Source organism: Camelus ferus, chromosome 1 (genome assembly GCF_009834535.1).
Source record: "Camelus ferus isolate YT-003-E chromosome 1, BCGSAC_Cfer_1.0, whole genome shotgun sequence".
In the NCBI taxonomy this organism is placed as follows: Eukaryota; Metazoa; Chordata; class Mammalia; order Artiodactyla; family Camelidae; genus Camelus; species Camelus ferus.
In genome coordinates this window covers 63210434-63229291 of record NC_045696.1, presented here as the reverse complement: position 1 = coordinate 63229291, position 18858 = coordinate 63210434, and the positions used below count along the sequence as shown (strand labels likewise).

The window sequence follows — 18858 nt, the reverse complement described above, 5'->3', positions numbered from 1 at the left end:
GGCTCCTTTAAACAAGCACATTTCTGGGAAGCTACAGTTGACTGTTTTCATTTTTATATCTCTTCCATACTTCAGCTCCACTGAGGATAATAAGTACTAGTCAGTGACACAGCATAAGCAGCAGCAAATTCTAAATTATTTTATCAAACTAATTCATCTATAAGTATTAAGTAAGCACATATGCCATGTTCGTTACTGTATTAGGAAGAATAGGGGATATACAACGTTACCACCCAAATACAAAAAAACAGTACAGAAGTCAAGAGTCAGCTTTAACTTGTTCTTAAATGTCAGTTAATTCAACATGAACTGTTTCACAAGTTCCTTTACCATCCTGGTTTCAAATTCTCCACTAAAATGATACAGTTGTAATAATTCATGATTCATTCCAACCATTAGTTTTTGACCTCTGCAAGTACTGCCTGTGTATACAGCCTGCTGTTGCACTCTGTCACCACTAGGTGACATTCCAACACTGGTAAGAAGAGGCTGACAGTTTTCACAACACTTAACAGGGCAGTCACTGATCAAGAATGATTGAAAATGAGAAATTATATATAGATTTTTTTTAGTACCAATGGAAATATTAATATGAGAAAGTAGGAGTTGCTTATAATAGAACTTCTGTTGCATGTGTCTCAGTGGAAAAAGAAGACATGCAATAAACACAAAACAAATGATAATGAGGGGAAGACAGGTGTATTACTCCCTCTATAAAGATTACTCCCAAATTCACAATCACCTGAGACTAGAATTTAGGGAACTTACAATGTTGTAGAACAAGTGACAATTAAAGAGCACATGATCCTATCAGAGAACAAGATGAAGTAAAGTAGGAAATTATGTGGTGAAACATTACTTTCCCATTAAACCAGCACAAAGAAAAAATATAAGGAGAACCTTTATACATGGCTGTAAGAGTGACTCTGTACTAGCTTTGTGAGAAACCAACTGACAGTATATGAAAATTTAAATCTGCCACATACTTCACACTCTTTGATCCAACAATCCCAAATAGAAATCCATGTCACATGTGCCTATATCCAAGTCTCTAATAACTTGTTTGACATTTCAATCAGCAATTTAAAAGATGGTCTTTGAAATCTAAACATTCATTAATTCTAACACTCATACTTTCCACATTTTAGCATAGTTAAAATCAGGATGCAGCTTAGATGAAACCTTACTGCTGCAGTTGGTGGTGAGGCAGTGGTCAATGCTCAAAGCTGGTGTCAACTGTTCATAGCATCATCATTTCAGTCGAGGAAAGTGCACTGTTGGCAGACAATGCTGAGTTTAAATCGATGACTAAAAGTATTCAAAAGTATTACACTGGAGTTGAATATTGAAACAAAAAGTAATCATTTGCACACACACACAAAAGATCAAAACAGAGAAGCAGAGTGGAAAGAAAGGACTAGGATGAGGAGGGGTGGGGGAATAGGAAAGAGCAGAGAAGAAAAAAAACAAGACGGAAGAACAGGAGGATTTTCCAGAGAATTATACTTCTAAGTCTTCAGCATGTTAAGGAGTCACACGGAGACTCCAGAGATACTTACTCATCTTTCTTATTAACAACAAAACTCAAAATAATTTTTCTTCATTAACTCAGCATAGTTCACTTCAGGATTACTGTATTACATGTGCAAGAAAACAAAATTGCTTTTACTCATGATCTATATACTACAGCATGGCTCACAGTTCATTCTTTCAAATGTTATGAAGACCCAACCGTAAAGAAGCACAAAATCACCAGAAAACCATTCTACACAAAAAGTACAATCCTGCAAATTTACAACTTTAACTGACAGGCACTTGGATCAGCTTTTTAAAATTATGTGGATTTGTCTTTTTCCACTTTACTCCTTTTTCCCCAATTTGAGACCTACCCATGTTGACTCAGCATAAAAAGGAAGTACAAAGCCCTTAACATCTACATTTAACAAATATCTCAATAATACAGCACTTCAAATTGTTGTGGAAGAGGATACTGGCCTTATTCATGGTACAACCATCATAGAAACCTAAATGTCCTCCTTTCCTATGGTCATTCTGTAATCCACTATCCAGGATTAAAAAATAATAATAATAATCAATGTATTTGGGTACAATGTCAACCACAATAATAGTAACTGATATTTGTACAGGGATTTTTAGTTGACTAAATACTTCTACTAGCATTATCTACTTTATTTAGTCAAGCGTGGAGTGACATGCGGGCAGCATAATCTGTTTTCCAAAAATTCATCTGAAATAAAATGTATTTGAAATATACACTGTCATAAGGAAAACAGTGACCAGGTTCCCAAGACAGCCCACAAATGACCTTTTTACCTCCCACAGTTCTGCTGAATTCTACTTCCTATTCCATTAGCCTGGGCCATGGGGCAGGTAGCCAGGTTACCAAGCCTTTATTTCCTCTGCCCACTTCTTAATTATTAATACTCTCCAGGCGTCTCTCTTTGTAACAGTATCACGGGCAAAGAGTGGGCACTACTGGCCCATCTACAGTGGCAACTACCAATCAGTATTTTCAACACTGATCTCTCATGAGCTCCAGTCCCACAGATTCAAAAGTCTACTATCCATGTTTGCAAACAGCTAACATTCAATAGGTTCATTTCATCTTTCGTCCAAACATCTTTCTTCCTACCACCGCCACTATCAACTCCCTCTATTCCTTTAAAGAACAGTAGCTTATGGGGAAAAAGAATACGAAAATGAATACATGTACATTCATGTATGACTGAAGCATTGTGCTGTACCCCAGAAATTGACACAACATTGTAAACTGACTATACCTCAATAAAATAAAATTTAAAAAAAGAATAGGATTTGCCTAAAAAGCCATGCCAGGAAATTTGGAAATCATCCTAGACTCCTTCCTATCCCATACCTTCTATATTCAACTGGACACTAAGTCTTATCATTTCTACCTTTCTCAAACCCATCTCACTGTGCCCTCTCTGCACTGGCACTGCCTCAGCTCAGGTCCTGATCTCCTCTCTAGCCTTCCCATTCAAACCAATACACAAACCAGAGACGACCATTTCTCTCTGGTTAAAATCTCAATCGCTTCCTACTGTCTGCAGCAGCATTTCCCAACTGGTAAAAGTCCCTCCAAAATAAAATTTTTTAAGGCATTGCCTGCCCATATAAATTGAAGAAAAATACTGGATTAAATAAAGTTAAGCAGCCCTCTTACAGAGCAAGACTTTTGAAAAGTCTTAAAACACACACTACTACTATGTGTTCCCTACCATGGAAAGTGGGGTGGAAAAGAGCCCCAACTGGGCTCCAAGAACAAGGTCACAACTGATTGGAAGACATAAAATCCTTCAGAATCTGGCCCTGCCTAGTTGTCAACACCATCTTCCATTCACCAATGGTTATCATTCACCTCTTACAAACCTTACATCGCCATCTATACAGAACACAATTTGCAGTTCCTAAAAAGGCCCTACTGTTTCCTGATTCCATTCCTTTAAATATGCTGTTCCTTCTGCCAAAAATGCCCTTCCTTTAACTTAGTCTAGCTGAAGAGCTCCTGCTAGTCCTATCAGACCCTGGTCAACTATCTTCCCCACTGAGCTCTGATTGTCCCTTCCACCCTCCAGCACAGGGCTTCTCCTCACTTTGTCCCTCCTCTGTATATGTCAGAACACTTGTCCCTCAATATTAGGTTTACAGACGAAAAACTTTAAAAGTTGGGAACCAGACCAGTACCCAGCAACATAGCTGAATGAACCAGACAGGGCAAGATAGGGTGTGAGGAAGAGGTAAAATCGTTTCCCTTTTTCTGGGCAAAATTTCACAACAAAGTAAATTTTGATTTTGCCATGCTCCGACATCTTGCCCCTATGCCCTGTCGGAATCTCCCAATATCCTCTTCGCAGGTCCTTGTTGACCTCATGTAACCCTATGCAACCTCCACCACAGTACTACGTTCATTAGCATTAACTAATTCCTCTTTCATCAAGTTATTCTGTTCAGAGGTTAACACATCAATGAGTCATAAAGCTGACAAATCTCAAAGCTGACAAATCTAAAATGAAATCTCTAAGTAACAACAACAGAAAAAGTATGGAGGTGATATGGGGAGTAGGCACTGCAGTCCCACCACTCAGAGAGCACAGGAGTCTTTCTGACTGGGGTTCCCTGAAGCATCCCCACTTGGTCACTTCATCCACTCCTGCACAGCAGCAGCAGTGAGTGCTACTGGCAGAGACACAGATGGAGCTGCTGCTGCGGCAATCCTATAGATCCCCACTCTTCTTGGATTGAAAAGCTTTATTTGTTTTAGATACCATCAATGTCAATTTTTCATTATTATGGACAGAAAGTTTTACCAACAAGCTCACTGATGAACTTACAACAGTGCCTTTATCCTAACCAAGTAGTATCCTGAAATCTGACCCCAGACCATTGTATGATTTAGAAAAAGGCAAATTAATTGAGAAAACCAAGATGCTGCCCAGGTACATTTCAAAATATTATCTGTAAATATTAAATTAGCATTCTAGCAAGAATCATCATGGTTTATCACTACTTCCTATTTCATAAGAAAGAATCATTTGTTAGAATGTCATTGTCTACATGTGCCAAGTATGTGTTAAATGCTAGAGATTACAAAGATTAAATTTCTAACCTCAAGAAGCCAAATCTAGGGTAGACAAGTAAGTTAATTACACACATCAAAGTGGCTGTGTGCTGCAGTAAAGTATCATAGGAGCAGAGAGAGACACCAGGAGGAAGGAAGAGGAGGGCAAGGGCCAGAAAAGACTTTAGATAACAGCTGTTCCTTGTTCTAAGACCTGACAGGTGTGAAGTTCATCAAGCAAACAAGCAGTCAAGAGGAGAAAAGAAAGAAGAGAAAGATGGAATCCAAGTAGGGGAATTATCATATGCAGAAGTATTAAGGTGAGAAATCTTAGAAAATGTCGGGAACACAAGTTACTTAAATTGGCTGGAGCACAGGATGGCCTCTGGGGAATGGCGGGAAATGGAGTTTAAAAAGATGGAGTGGGGGCAGGGTACAGCTCAATGGTAGAGTGCGTGCTTAGCATGCACAAAGTCCTGGGTTCAATCCCTAGTGCCTCCATTAAGTGGGGGGAGAAGATGGAACAGAATGAGATTATGATGAAAGACCTTGTTTGATGTAATAAAGATATGGATTAACTTGTATGTGATGGAGATTCTGAACTTTTCTCAACTGAAAGAGATCCAAGGCCATGCCAAGGGACCACATTCCCAAAGAATACAATGGGAACGGTGTGCAATGCAGCAGTGTTCACCTGCTAGACTGTCTATCTCTGAGAAGGCAGAACTCACTCACCAATGTATACCCAGCATTTAGCCCTGTGCTTGGCAAAGACAGGAACTAAAGAAGTGTTGAACAGATGTGCTAACACAATCTTAGGGCATAACCAAGAGGCCCTAACCCAGCTTCCTTCCTTACTGTCTTCTGCACTACAATAACTGCTAATCACCACAACTTTTAAAGGAACATGGGAAACGGTCATTCACTATGGACTGTACTAGAGATGAGAAAAGATTTGGGGAAAAAAACACATTAAGATGCTTTTGAACCGGACAAAATTATGCAGTTTTCTATTTTTCTCACCAAAAACTGAACAGAAAACAACCATGAATTAGCTAAAAATTATTCACCAACTGACTCTGAGAGTAGTGATAACCATAAAAAGCATATTTTCATATCAAAAGGACCCATGAAATAAAAATCTACTTTAACAAGTTGCTAGGTTAGTCTAGTCTTTCAAATAATTAAGTGCTACTTAGACTACTTGCCTGTGTACTTTACATTTTACTTAGTAAGCTGAATTGTATCATTATAATTAGCATGTAAATAAGAACTCCATCTTGGGTACTTGGGAAAATAATAAGGAAAAAAGTTTTAAAGATAAACATAGGTAATCATGGAACAAAAAGAAATTATATATGATCTTAGAAAACTGATAAGAAACTAAAGTATAATCTAGAGATTGATGAAAAATCTTTGGTCTATGAAGAACTAGTGACTCACATTTAAAGAAATCAATCCAAAGGCCACAGAATTAAAATAGTTTCAAGTCTTCTTTTCAAAGAAAAGATGTAGACACATCTCACTAATCAGAATTTCTAAATGAAAATAAGGGAACATGAAATCCTACTAAATAAACATAATTAAACAGATTTTTAAATTTTATAATGCAGCCAGGGAGACAGACAAGTTAACAGTTACACAGAGGATCAGTAACACAGAGGACAGGGGAAGAAAAAGACTGCAAACATGCCCAGAGACACAAAGAGAAAGATAGAAATATACATTAAAAGTACATTAGCGATACATGAAATTAGCATCTTGAACTTTTTAGGATGTTGCTGAAGATGCAAAATCATGGTATTTTTGTTATGAAAAGCCTGAATTTAATAGTATGTCATTGTTGCCTATTGTTTCAGTTTTTTAAAAAAGCAATCCTCAATCACACTCCACACACTTTCTCTCATGACACACACATACACACACAAGTGCAACTTCTTTTGAATGTGTTAAATGTTATTAAACTAACAAATAATAGTAAGTTACCGACTTCTGAGCCTCTTACCCTCACAACTCTCTAAGGTAGGTTTTAGTACCTCCATTCAGCAAATGAAGAAACTAAAAAAGGTTAAGTACTTGACCCAGACTACAGAGCTAGTAAATGAAGAGGCTGAAATTCAAAATCACTTGTACATGGCTCTGAGGCCACGTTTTAACCCATACACCATGCCCTCTCCCACGGCATATGACTTAAATTTTTAACCACCATAACATTTCTTTATCAAGACCAGTGTTTTCTTACCATTGCTACCCGCAGAGTGATGTTGGAGTTCATATACTTTAAATTTCATGGAAAACATGAACAGCTTACTTAGTTGTTTTAAAATAATGCAGGTCTTGCTAGCAGTAAGGAAGACATTAACTCTCAAAGATACGGAAAGTAGGTGAGTATCAACCCAGAATTATAAAAATTACCAACAGTGCCCCAATAATCCCAACTTTATTACTTAGCCCTTTAATTATGCTAGGTTCTTTGTGTGATATAAAACAGCCAGTATAACCCTAGAGATAGCAGATTTTTAAACACCTAATTTCTTTCTTCATTATTCACATTACGGAATCACATCATCTGTGGACTTAATTACATCAATTCAACTATCTGTGTGCCATAAGAAAAAAAAAAGAGAGAAAAAAATACTCTAAATACTGGTGGCAGGACACCCACCCTTACATCCCTATTGCAGAGAGAGCATGCCATGGAGACTAAACCTGCTGTCCTTGGTCAATCTAAAGTCCTATTCATGGGTCAAAATATATGTCACATAACCAATTATGATTCCAGCTCACCAAAAAAGTAACTTGTTCTAAAAGCTGGAGGAAAAACTTGTTGTGAGAATTGAAAAACAATGTCAGTTAATCAAGTTTCAAACTGGTGAACTTTCTCCAGGTAATTCTGACTACACAAGATTTTTTTTTTACCTTACATAAGAGTTTAGGCCTAAAGCCCCCACATAAAAGGGGATTTCACTTTACTCAGCTCTTTAGATCAGAAGGAATTAGGAACCAAAACCTTTTTCTTTTATATATCAAAGTATGTCACTAACATATTTTTCGGCCTATTTCACAATAGGAAAAATAGAGCAACAGGGATCCTATAAAGAAGCCACGCCAGACACACATGTGGAAGCTGTTCCATGATTTATTTTAAAATAAACTAAAAATGTAACAGAAGTCTGTCAAGTGATCAAAAGCAATCCTTAAAAGTTGGTTCTCAACAGGAAAAAAAAAAGCACAAAACATAGAGTTTTGAGATGTGCCATTACTACAGCATATGAAGACGAGGGTGAGAAGACCCCCCAGCTACGACAAAGCTTCTCCTTCACTCATATGCTGGCACTTACCTCTCCAGACATCAGTTTTCTTTTTCTGTAAAAAGAAGGGGCTAGTCTAAATAACCTACAACCACTCAGCATTATTATTTCCCAATCTCATACCTCCCTATTTTTATGTCCAACTCACAAATTCCTTTGTAGAAAAAAAAGAAAAACTTAAAATAGGAAGTCAATTCATTTAGCCTGCTATCAGTGAGGTAGAACTCTCTTTCACCCCACCACCCGACAGATATAAATGCTTTATTAAAAATTTCTGAGAAAAATTTTACAGACATCAGCAAGGTCCACATCATATAATCAGGAGATTCTACTTTACACAGTTAATTCACTTTAACCAGAATTTTATTTCTTACCTAACTAGTACCTGAGTGTCAACAGATCATTGAAAAGGAAGTTCCACAGCAAGTAAGTGGGAAAGTCAACAGGAGAGAAATTTTGATTAAGAGATTAATTATAACTCACTTCATTCACCCCATCTCATATACAAAAAATAGACTTCAAACAGTGTATTTCTTCCTGCATTCTCAGCTCATCCTAGTGTGTGCGGCCTTTGGTGATAGGACGAGATAAAGATGCATTTTCACCTGGAACTTCCAAAGTAGCATGCCTTGGGGGACTCCGTTTCGTAAGTCTATATGGCCTCTTCCCTCAGGGGGACACCGTGTGGTACAGAAGTCCTTTTTTAGTTTGGGCAGTCTCCAAGTTTGCTATCTGACTTAACGTTTTACCATCTCAGGCATAGCAAAGGCCCTAACATGAGCCTTTAGGGTTAAGATGTTAGGAGGTCTGCTGCTGGGACAGTTCTCTCTGGAGAGTGGTCTATGGACACTTTTTAACAATCCCCATCCTCAACTTTCCTCAGTCTCAGACATTTGATTATTTGGACAGCTCTTCCTTTCCTTCATTCCACTTTTCTGCCTTTTTACTGATGATAAAAAAAAAAAAAACATTTTTAATTCACAATTATAACAGTGATTGTTTTTCCCAACTACCATTTATTCATGACATTTCACATTACCTCTATTTTTAATCTTACTAATACAAATGTTTTTAACTCTAAGTTTTGTAATTACTAGTTACCATTAACTTCAGGATATTCTTCTGCCTTATGATATGCACTTTTCTCCAGATTAAATAAGCCTAGAACCTTTTACTTTTTAACCTAAATCTTAAAATATGTGGCCCAATTCTGATCCTCTCTTATTTCTCTACTCTCAAAATATGAAGATCAACAAAGTTCAAGACTCTAATGATAATTCCTTGCTTCTTGCATATTGTTTGGACTAGTTAAGTAGATTAATTAGAATACAGTTTTGATGGCTACAGATTTACTCTTCTCCAACAGGCCAATTGGCTTCATATCACACAAACTCCGTTCCAAAACCAAAGACTAAATCCCATCAGCTAACTCCTAGATCCAGATTCAACAAGATGAGCTATACAGCACGTTCAGAATACAGTATCACTTGAAACAAACCTTCTGGTTATGTATCAGAGAGATGTCAGACACCAGACTATATCTTCTTTTAGTATACTACCACGAGCTGTTTTAAGAATGTTGTCTTTAACAAACAACAAGCTGCTAACTCCTATTCAACTTGGGGTGCATTCACAAGGTCTACTGCTTAGGTTGCCAAGTATACCAGTGAACAGAAGCCCAGATTTAGATAAACCAAGTGACCAATACCATTTTGAAATTACATTCTGTCTTCTAAGATTTTAGAAATTACAACCACCACCTTGTGATTCACAAGTATGAACTTCCTATTTCTACCATCACCTAGACCAGTGGGAAAAAAATACGGAATAAAGACAAAGTCCCACAGGATGTCCCATATCATTGCCCATCTCCTAGGACTGCTATCAATTTTAGCAATAAAGTATATTCACATTTTAAAACCTTACATTCACAATGGTTACAAAACCACCACGCTAAATGAGCACAGCCCGATTTGGTATAAAGAACGGAAGGGGGAAAGCAACTATTTACTATGTACAGAAGAGTGCTCCTTTCTTTACACGGGCTCTCAGCTAATCCTCAAAACTCTGAGCTAAGTGTTAAAATTCTCCTTTGTTAATTATAAAAAAAAAAAAAGAAGAAGAAGAACAGGGAAGTTAAGCAACTTACAGTATAGACAGCCAGAGTCCTAGCGCTCATTTACCATATGTGACGTAGAAGTTTCTGTTTCTAGGCTTACTTGGTTAGCTCTATGTGACTCTGCACAACTTAGTATTTCTAACTTCAGTTTCCCCACCTGTAAAATGGGGCTTAAATGAGGTAATTCAGGTCATGTTTACTTCAAAACTTAGTATACAGTAAGATTACTCAATAACTATTATCATTGATCAAAGTCAAATAGCTACTAAAAAAAAGTCAGAAATCAAACTCAGGTCTGATTCCCCAGTTCATGCTTTTTCTGCTACAATGTGCTGTAGCTGCAAACACATTATTATCCACATAAGAATCCATACTGGGAATATAACATAGATGGGGAACTGATGTTACCTAAATGAAATAACTATTAAGGGCTAACTAGACCAACAGAAGTATTTTAGCTCTAACATCTAATAAGGAGAACCAAGTAGAAAACTCATCAGAAAATACTGTTTAGATATTCAGGTTATAGAGTTCTGTTCTAATCACTATGAAACTACTTCCTTATCTATATAGGAATTTACCCTATTTATCGCAAACCAGTTGTAAATTAAAATCTTAATAACCAGAGCTACCCCAAATAAGGCTCCCTGGTTGGCCTAGACAAAGAATTCCTCTTTCCTACTACATAACTGAACACTAAGTCAAATTGAGGCCTGTCAGCTTTCTTATCAAAATAAACCGCTACTTAATATTTTTACTTATTTATAACGGTACTACTTGTAAGTTAAAGCAATTAGTGTCATCATTTTTTCCTACCCAATAACCTAACCTTCCAAAATCGCACTTAGCTGTCTCACCCTCACCTGATCTAATAGAGGATAATGCAAAACAAGGATAGTAGCAAAAATAAACTTCCATAACAATATTAACAATAGGCTGACTATTTCAAGCAATTCTCAGAAACTGATCTGCCTTTAAAAAGGGTCGCTAAACCAGAATGGGATGCCCACATACATTTATTTTGGCAACTGTAGCCTATTCAGCAATGCAACAATCCTCCGAAGAAAAGAAAACCACATATGTTTCAGTGAAACAAAATGAATACATGTGCCTTGGTAAAGAGGCTGAATTCTAAGCAAAGGTAGAGAACTTTTAACTAAGTAATCACCCTTCAAAAGACAGTCCAATCAGAACATCTTCACTTGAGCAACAAAGCCTTTAGAAAGTGTTCATTTTACAATAATCTTTCACATTCCTGCACTTCTTAGATTTTTTTTTTAATTATAACTTCCTGACTCATGGATCTAAAATAGTCATTACATACACAAATGTTCTACTCATTTAGCTTGGAATCATGTGTAGGAAACACAGATTTCTGCTTCTAGGTTTACGACTCCATACTCATTCATTTTGCACTAATATAACCAACAAATATAGCTCTAAGACACTGATGATTAAAAGTAGTTAATTATGTGAGTGATTCATACCTCCTATGTCCAGACACCAAGATTCAAGGATGTTTCTGTCAGATCTCTGGGAAGAAGAAATGATAAACACCTGTCACAAAAGCTTTTCAAATTGGGAAACTCTTAAGTATTACTGTCAATCCCCAGATTCCCTCGAGTCCCCCTCCAAACAAAGTCACATATTCACCAGAAACTAACTTTGCGAATGGAGCGGAGAGAAGGAAAGTGGCCTTGGAAGTATTGGAGAAAAGGACCCTGGGTTCTAGTCCTCACTATCGGAATCAAAGTGAGAGGCCTTAAGCAAGTCTTAAGTCACTTTTCGTCTTGACCTCACTCAGCTCAATGTGGTGACTGGCAAGGAGCTCTACTACTCCGTGACTAAGGACGAACTCAAGATTCCTTCAGTCAGCACCCGCACAAACCCATCAAACGCCCTGCCAATTACCACTACCTTCGACCTCACCATCTCCTGGACTTTCTAAAAGGGCTGGACCACCATCCCACTCCCAAACTCCAACACACACTCGTAGTCCCCTCAAGCGGCGTATCCCAATCAGGCCTTCACATTCACAACGTGAAGCCTTCCTTCTCGCCTCACCTGTCCCAGACGGACATTCCGCAGTCTCAGCGGTCCCCTCCCCACACACCTTCCCCGAGAAGTGATGCCCAATCCCATCCCGAGGAGGCTCACCTGGTACCGCTACCCCCGACAGTATCATTCACCTCCTCCAAGCTCCCCCATCACCACCACCCACCGACTCCACGCCCCGCTCACCCTTCCCTCCTGTGCCCGGGGGAACCCGGCGCCACTTACCAGGCGCCACCGCGCCGTCTCCTCGGCGGCCTCCCGGCTGGAGCAGCCGAGGGACCACGGGGGGCCGGGGCCCGGGTCCGCAGCTGTTGCCGCCGCCGCCTCGCCTCAGCCCAGCCCCATTGCCCTCGGCCGGCGCCGGCGGCCGCGGGTCGCTCGGGCTCGAGGCGCCGCCGCCGCCGCGCGCTGCGGCTCGGGGTGAGGGGAGGGAGGCGCCGCGGCGGAGCCCGGGCCGAGCCGGGCGCAGGGGCGTCCGCGCTCTCCTGCTTGGCGCCCGCGGCGGCGGTACGCAGCCGAAGCAGGGCGAGAACAAGGGCGGGCGGCAGGGGGAAGCAGGCAGGGGAGAGGGGCGGTCTGCACTCCGAAACGGCCTCCAGCCGTCAGCAACGTAGCAGACCCCCTCCCCTCCGCGGTGGCGCCTGGATCGAGCTGCGGGTAGAGGCAGCGGGAGAGTGGAGGAGCGCGCGCAGCGAGCTCGGGACTCCCGCGCCGGATGTGAGCTCACGTGATTGCCTCATCCCGCGCCGAGGGCGGAGGGGAGCAGAGGGGACGACGGGAGGGGCGGGGCCGGCGGAGTGGGCGGGTCCATGGTCGGGCCGCGCCCACCTCCTCCCCTTTAGCACCCGCCCTCTCCGGCAGGAGTGGAAAAGAAAGGGTGAGGGAGGGCACTACAGAAGAGCTGTATGTTGGGAAGAGGGTGTCAATAAAGAAGGACAGCATTTTTTATGGGCAGGAGGAGGTGGAATTTGCCATCCTGGTCCTGCAAAGACCAGATCATAGTCCAAATCCCCATTTTATGAACGGGGAAGCTGAGTCCCAGAGAAGGGCCTAGCCTAACTTGGCCAGGGCCAAGATCACGGGGGAAGCTCGTACTTGAAGGATAGGAAGCGAAATCCTGGCCCCAATACAGGTCCTTTTCATTCCTTAGCAGCACCCTTCCCTCTCCCAAAACAAAACACCATAATTCGCTTTTAACAACCAACTTTGTGCGCCCTGCCTAGGCGGAGGACTAGGGGAAGGCGTACCCAAGAGAAAGCTCCCACGAGCCACTCCACCGCCATCAGCTGTAAGGAGTTTCCTCTGACAGCGCTGGATGCAAATTAAATACTTCCCAGAAGATTTATCTCCGAGCAAGGCCCCGGCCAGATGTAGAAATCGCAAATTTGGTTTTCTTGGTGTCCCTTTCGGGGACGCGCCCGGGGACCGCGCTCAGCCACCTGCTGCCTGCGGCTCCCGCCATCTTTCTGCCCTGAGTCCACCTCGCCCGCGGCTTTTAGGCCCGGCCATCACTGTTAGGGTCGTCCACCTTACCGCTAACAGAACTCTCAGCTGCTTGAGCTCTTGTAAGAAGGAGGCGCAAGACCTCTGGTGCACCGCACTTAGGCACACTTCGCCGGGGACGAGGAGCATTCAGGCTCTGGTTCACAACACAAGATGACACTTGAAGGGAGAGGCTGTCACACTTGGTCCGCGACAGGTGGTGACACCTCAGCTGGGGCAGCACAGAACCCTAAGTCCACAGCACCAGTGTCACCTAACCAGGAGCCAGGAACGCATTGCTCCTGGTGTTCTAGGTTGTGCGACGCTGAACGGTTTCCGCGCACTTCCTCGCACCTCGGTGTGGACCAGTCATTGGGCGAGATGGATCTACAGCTCTGTTCTTACTCCTGGGCTCAATCTCAGCGTCTGTTCCCACCCTCACGGTGTTAAAAAGATTAAATGAGATAAGGATTGTGGAAGTTTTGAGCAAACTGTAAGATGTCTCAGGGGGGTTGAACCCTGAAAGCCTCCTTGCCTACTTCTCCAGCTCCTTGGCTCCTGGCTGTTTTCCCTCAGCCTTTAAACAAGCTCAAGTCCTAAAGACAAAACTACCATGCCTACCCTGCATTCGAAGTACCCTCTCCAGTTAGCTTCCAAGCCCTTCTCTTCCTCTCATGCAGACCTCTTAAACAGAGGTTTCTCCTCCTGTCTCCACTTCCTCATTTCTCAACACTTGGCATTCGAGTTTCCATCCCCATCCTTCCTCACCCAGCTCAGACAAGAATAACTCATGACCTCCATTTTCCCAAATCTAGCAGGCATTCTGCAGACCTTATCTTTCTGGATCTCTCTGCTACATTTGACACCTCAGATGACTCCCACCCTCTGAAATCTCTTTACTGCCTTGGTTTCTAGAAGAGTACACTCTTCCAGTTCTCATATCTCAGTACATAAAGCCTCTGCCTCCTTGGATGGCATCCTTAAGTGCCACCAGTTGTGAATCTGTGCCTTACATGCAAGACTCCATTCTAAGTCCAGAGCTCTAGTCATACCACTCATACCACACATACCACACTCACCTTCACCCTCACAGTTTCAGTTACCAAATCAGCTATCTCCAGCACAGACCTCTTCCACAAAAGTTAGGCCCTAATATCCAACTGCCTGCCAGACAGCTCTATCTAGATATCACAGGGGCACCCCAAACTCAGCTTGTCCAAAACTGAACTCATCCTCTGCCTTCATAGCAGCCCCTCCCTCAGCTGTTGGCACCACCATCCATAGCCATCATGGGAATGAGTGTAAGTCATTCTTGATTCAGCCATTGCCTTATGCAATCATCCAGTCATCTATTTCACCTCCTTAATGATCCTCAAATCTCTATCTCCATTCCCACTAGCAAAAGTTTCAGCCATCTTTTCCAGCCTCCAAATTCATCATCTACTCTGCTTTCAGAGTGAACAATTTAAAACGCACTCCTATTTAAAATCCTGCGGGGGTTCCCCTGGCTTCTGGATGTTGCATGTACGCCCTAGGCACCCAGGATGAACTCGTCAATGCACTCAGGGTTTTAAATGATCATGAAGGTTTTAAATGATCCAGACTTTAAGAAGCACCCAAAATCCCCAAAGAAAGGCAACACATAACCAAACAAGGGGAAATTATAGGAAGAAAAAGAACAATTGAATATTTCAAAAAGTTTCCTGCTACAGATATTTTGGGTATGGATAGAAGAGAATTTGGGCACTGATGGGAGGAGTTGTTGAATTACTGGAAAGGCATATTTATAGGCTAAGGGAACAGATGAGCCAGAAAAGGAGAAGTCCAGGATGAAGAGAAAGGGAGTGCAGCATGTGTTGCGAAATTCTGGAAAGCCTGTTGATTTTTGGCCCATGATGATTCTGGGCCCTGACTTCTGTACATGCTGAGCCCAGCCCTTCCCTCCTCTGATCATACTCAATTCTTTGAGACCCAACCCCTGATTACAACCCCAAATGGGTAACTCCTAGTTCACTGAAAAAATGCAGACCATCAAGGGGGAACCCCCACAAATCTACACAGCAACCTACATCTGCATCCAGTGTCTCCCGCCGACTCCAGGTTTTGCAGAGGGGTAATGCCTCCTCCCAAGAGCTCTAACCCTCCACAAGTACAGTCCTCCTAGAGGTCATGGCTGTTGCCAACGCCAATGGATACTTTCCAGTCCTAATCTCTCTAGCCCTCTCAACAACATTTATCTCCCTTTCTTGAAACACTTTTCTCTTACTTTTGATAACTCTCTTTCAGAGAGTTCCCACCCTTCTCCCTATTTGTCCACTCCATCTCCAACTCTTGTGGTTACTCCCTCTGTCCCAACTCTAAATGGTGCTGCTCCCCAGGGCTCAATCCAGGGCCCACTTTTCTCTATAAACTAGCCTTATTGTTTGGGTTATTTTTTTTTTTCATTTGTCATCTATGGACCTTACGAGAGTTGTGGATGGGCTTCAAGGTGTCTATAAATTTTTTAAACCTGAATGTAGATACTTTTAAAGGAAGAAGTATAGCTTCTATTAGCTTCTCAAAGGCAGCTGAGACCCAAAATAAGGATAAGAGCCCTGATCCACATTCACTCCCCCAGATGACCTCAAACACCATGACTGTAGCTTAATGTACATCATCTGTATGTACATTAATAACTCACAACCATATATACACCTGCAGTCCAAGTCTCACTTTAGGGTCCCTGGACCATACGTCCATATCATCTTCACATGATGTCTCAGTGTACCTCATAAATTCACTCACCCAAAACTCAACTCTTGCCCTTCTTCCCCAAACCAGCTACTTTTTCAGGCTTTCTCTTCCTTAGCAAAAACACTGTCACCCTCCTAGCTCCTCAAGCCAGAAACCTGGGGGTCATTCTTTCCAATCCAGTATCAAATCCACTTCAAATCCTTTCACATCACTCCATCTCTACTTCTGCTAGAATAATCCACACCACCTCCATCTCTCACCTGGAACTACTGTCTGAGCCCCCAGCAGAGTTCCCCACTTTCACCCTGCCCGCTTCCGCTGCACAGCAGCCAGCGTGTATGACTGCATGTGACTAGCTTCTGATAGAGGTTTTCAATTGCTTCTTATTTCACTGAGAATAAAATGTGAACTTCTTTGAGCTACAAAGTCCAGTGTTGGATGTGGCCTGCACATCACTCCCCCTTCACTGGTACTCCTGCACCCTTACCTTCCTCCCACCCTATATCCTGCCTATCTCACCTCATTCCAACCACAGTAGCCCTTCTCTCCGATCCTCAAACATGCCACACTCTTTCCTGCCCCAGGACCTTTGCACTACCTTCTCTTGCTCACATTCCCTTTTTCCCTTACCTGGCTAACTCTTACAAGTTCAACTCTTGGCTGAAATACGTATACATCAGTTCTTGAAAAAGGCCTTCCCTGGCTATTCATTCTTTACTTTATTTTCTGATGATTTTCATTCATCCTCTTTATAACCATTATCACAATTTTAATTACCTGTGAGTTTATGTGTTTAACATCTGTCTCTCCCACAAGACTTCAACTTTGTGAAGATGAGGACAGCTCTTCTGGGGTTACAGCCCCATAATTTTTCTAGAAGGGGCTTAAGAGTGGCAATCTACTTGGAAGAAGAAATGAGGGGTTTTCTTGAGGCTGTTTTTGTATGGCACTTTAGTGTAGGACTTAAAAAGTATTAGTTGTCCATATATGTAAATGGGGAAAGGACTTTTGGGATTATGGGAAAGGGCACATAAAGCATTCTGCCTGTCCTCCCCCAAAGCCATCTCTCATGCTGCTACTGGCAGACACTTAGTTGGTTTGGTTTATCACTATAGAATCAGCACTAGATGAAGCTTGGAATATGGTAGACACTCAAATGTGTGGTCAAATGAATGAATGAATGAATGAATTTACCATCCCAAACATCATATCCGTTAAATGCCTTTCCTGACTCTCAGGGTAAGAATCCCTATTCTGTGCACCCTTTTCACTGCATTTACAACATCAAATAAGTACCCGTTCAGTGTCTGTCTTCCATTTGTCTATGTTGTATTTGTCTTTTTGTTTCTACAGTTCTAAGTACTTTCACACATTATCTGACCATTACAACAATGCCAATATTAAAAGCAGTAGTTACTATTATCTGGATTTTTTATAGATTAAGAAACTGAGGAAGCTTTACATGTGTTACTTCATTTAATCCTTGGAACAATCCAGGAAGCAGGTACCATTATTATCCATTTTACAGAATAGGAAAAGATATTAAATAATTCACTCAAAGTCACAGAGCTAATAAACAACACAAAGCCAGGATTCAACACAGGCAACTTGGTTCCAGGGTCAAACTCTTCATCAGTGTGACCAAAAGAAGCCATAGTGATCCAGCCTCTGGGATCCAAACTCTTTGGATTATCTGTTTAAGCATCCAGACTCTGATTTCCTCTTGAGCAGGGACCCAACTAACCCATGTCTGGATCCTCAGCACCTAATGGAGGAACCAGCACATGATGGTACTTGGTAATAAGTATGCTGAGTAAATGGATACCAAGTGATCACTGAGTTTCAGAACCCTAATGTCAAACTAACAATGAATGATTAAGATTCCCATTTTATAGAGAAGAAAGATGAGTTTCACAACTTCACAAGAGGAAGAGATTTGTCGAACTGTCATTCTGACCAACCCCAGCCCTCTTTTGCATTTCTTCTGCTGCTTCCACAAAAGATTACAGGACACGTGTTCAGGAAGACTTCACCTTAAGAAATAAACATGCCACAGCACTTGCTGCCTTTCCTATAAAAAGTACCATTAAAAGTACTTTATAATGTTGGCCTAACAAGCTCTCTCCTTCCTTTAGCTCCTCCTAGGTCATCTTGTCCCTGTTTAGCTTGAACCACATACGTGTGTGTGTGTGTGTGTGTGTGTGTGTGTGTGTGTGTGTGTGTGTGTGTGTGTGTGTGTGTGTGTATTGGAACAGGAACAGGAGGAGAGCTGTGAGTCAGACTGTCTAGAAATCAGAGTCCATGGGCCACCACTGACTTCATCTCTGTTGCTAAGCAAAGCACTATAATCTTTTCTGTCTCTGCCACGAGACAGAAAGCAGGGACCGGCATTCTTCTCAGGCCACGGTGCCCTAGGATACAGTGGATCACATGCCTGTGAATATTGTTTACCAACTCGCTGGGTAGATCACAGGACCCCTGCTCAGAGAAGTGCTCACTGCTGGCATATAGCCAGTCATGTGCTAGTGAACGAGTCCTCCTGGAGAAAAAAAGAGAAA

General features: G+C 41.8%; 2 protein-coding genes across 13 annotated transcripts in view; both read right to left on the bottom strand.

The window, feature by feature from the left end:
* ATP13A3 (ATPase 13A3) overlaps positions 1–12822 on the bottom strand; it is a 74035-nt gene extending 61213 nt beyond the window's left edge. For 5 of the 7 annotated variants that reach the window (XM_032481817.1, XM_032481842.1, XM_032481812.1 and 2 more), the window contains exons 1-2: positions 12311–12821; positions 11518–11563 (exon numbers count right to left, since the gene is read on the bottom strand). The gene's annotated coding sequence lies outside the window, so the exon portion shown is untranslated. Of the gene's footprint in view, positions 1–7941; positions 7967–11517; positions 11564–12310 lie in introns of all 7 variants that reach the window. The other 2 variants (XM_032481825.1, XM_032481846.1) reach the window with 2 other exon arrangements.
* Positions 12823–17761: 4939 nt separating this feature from the next.
* Positions 17762–18858, bottom strand: part of TMEM44 (transmembrane protein 44) — an 88150-nt gene continuing 87053 nt past the window's right edge. For all 6 annotated transcript variants that reach the window (XR_004320571.1, XR_004320572.1, XR_004320570.1 and 3 more), the window contains one exon: positions 17762–18839. The gene's annotated coding sequence lies outside the window, so the exon portion shown is untranslated. The remainder of the gene's footprint in view (positions 18840–18858) is intronic.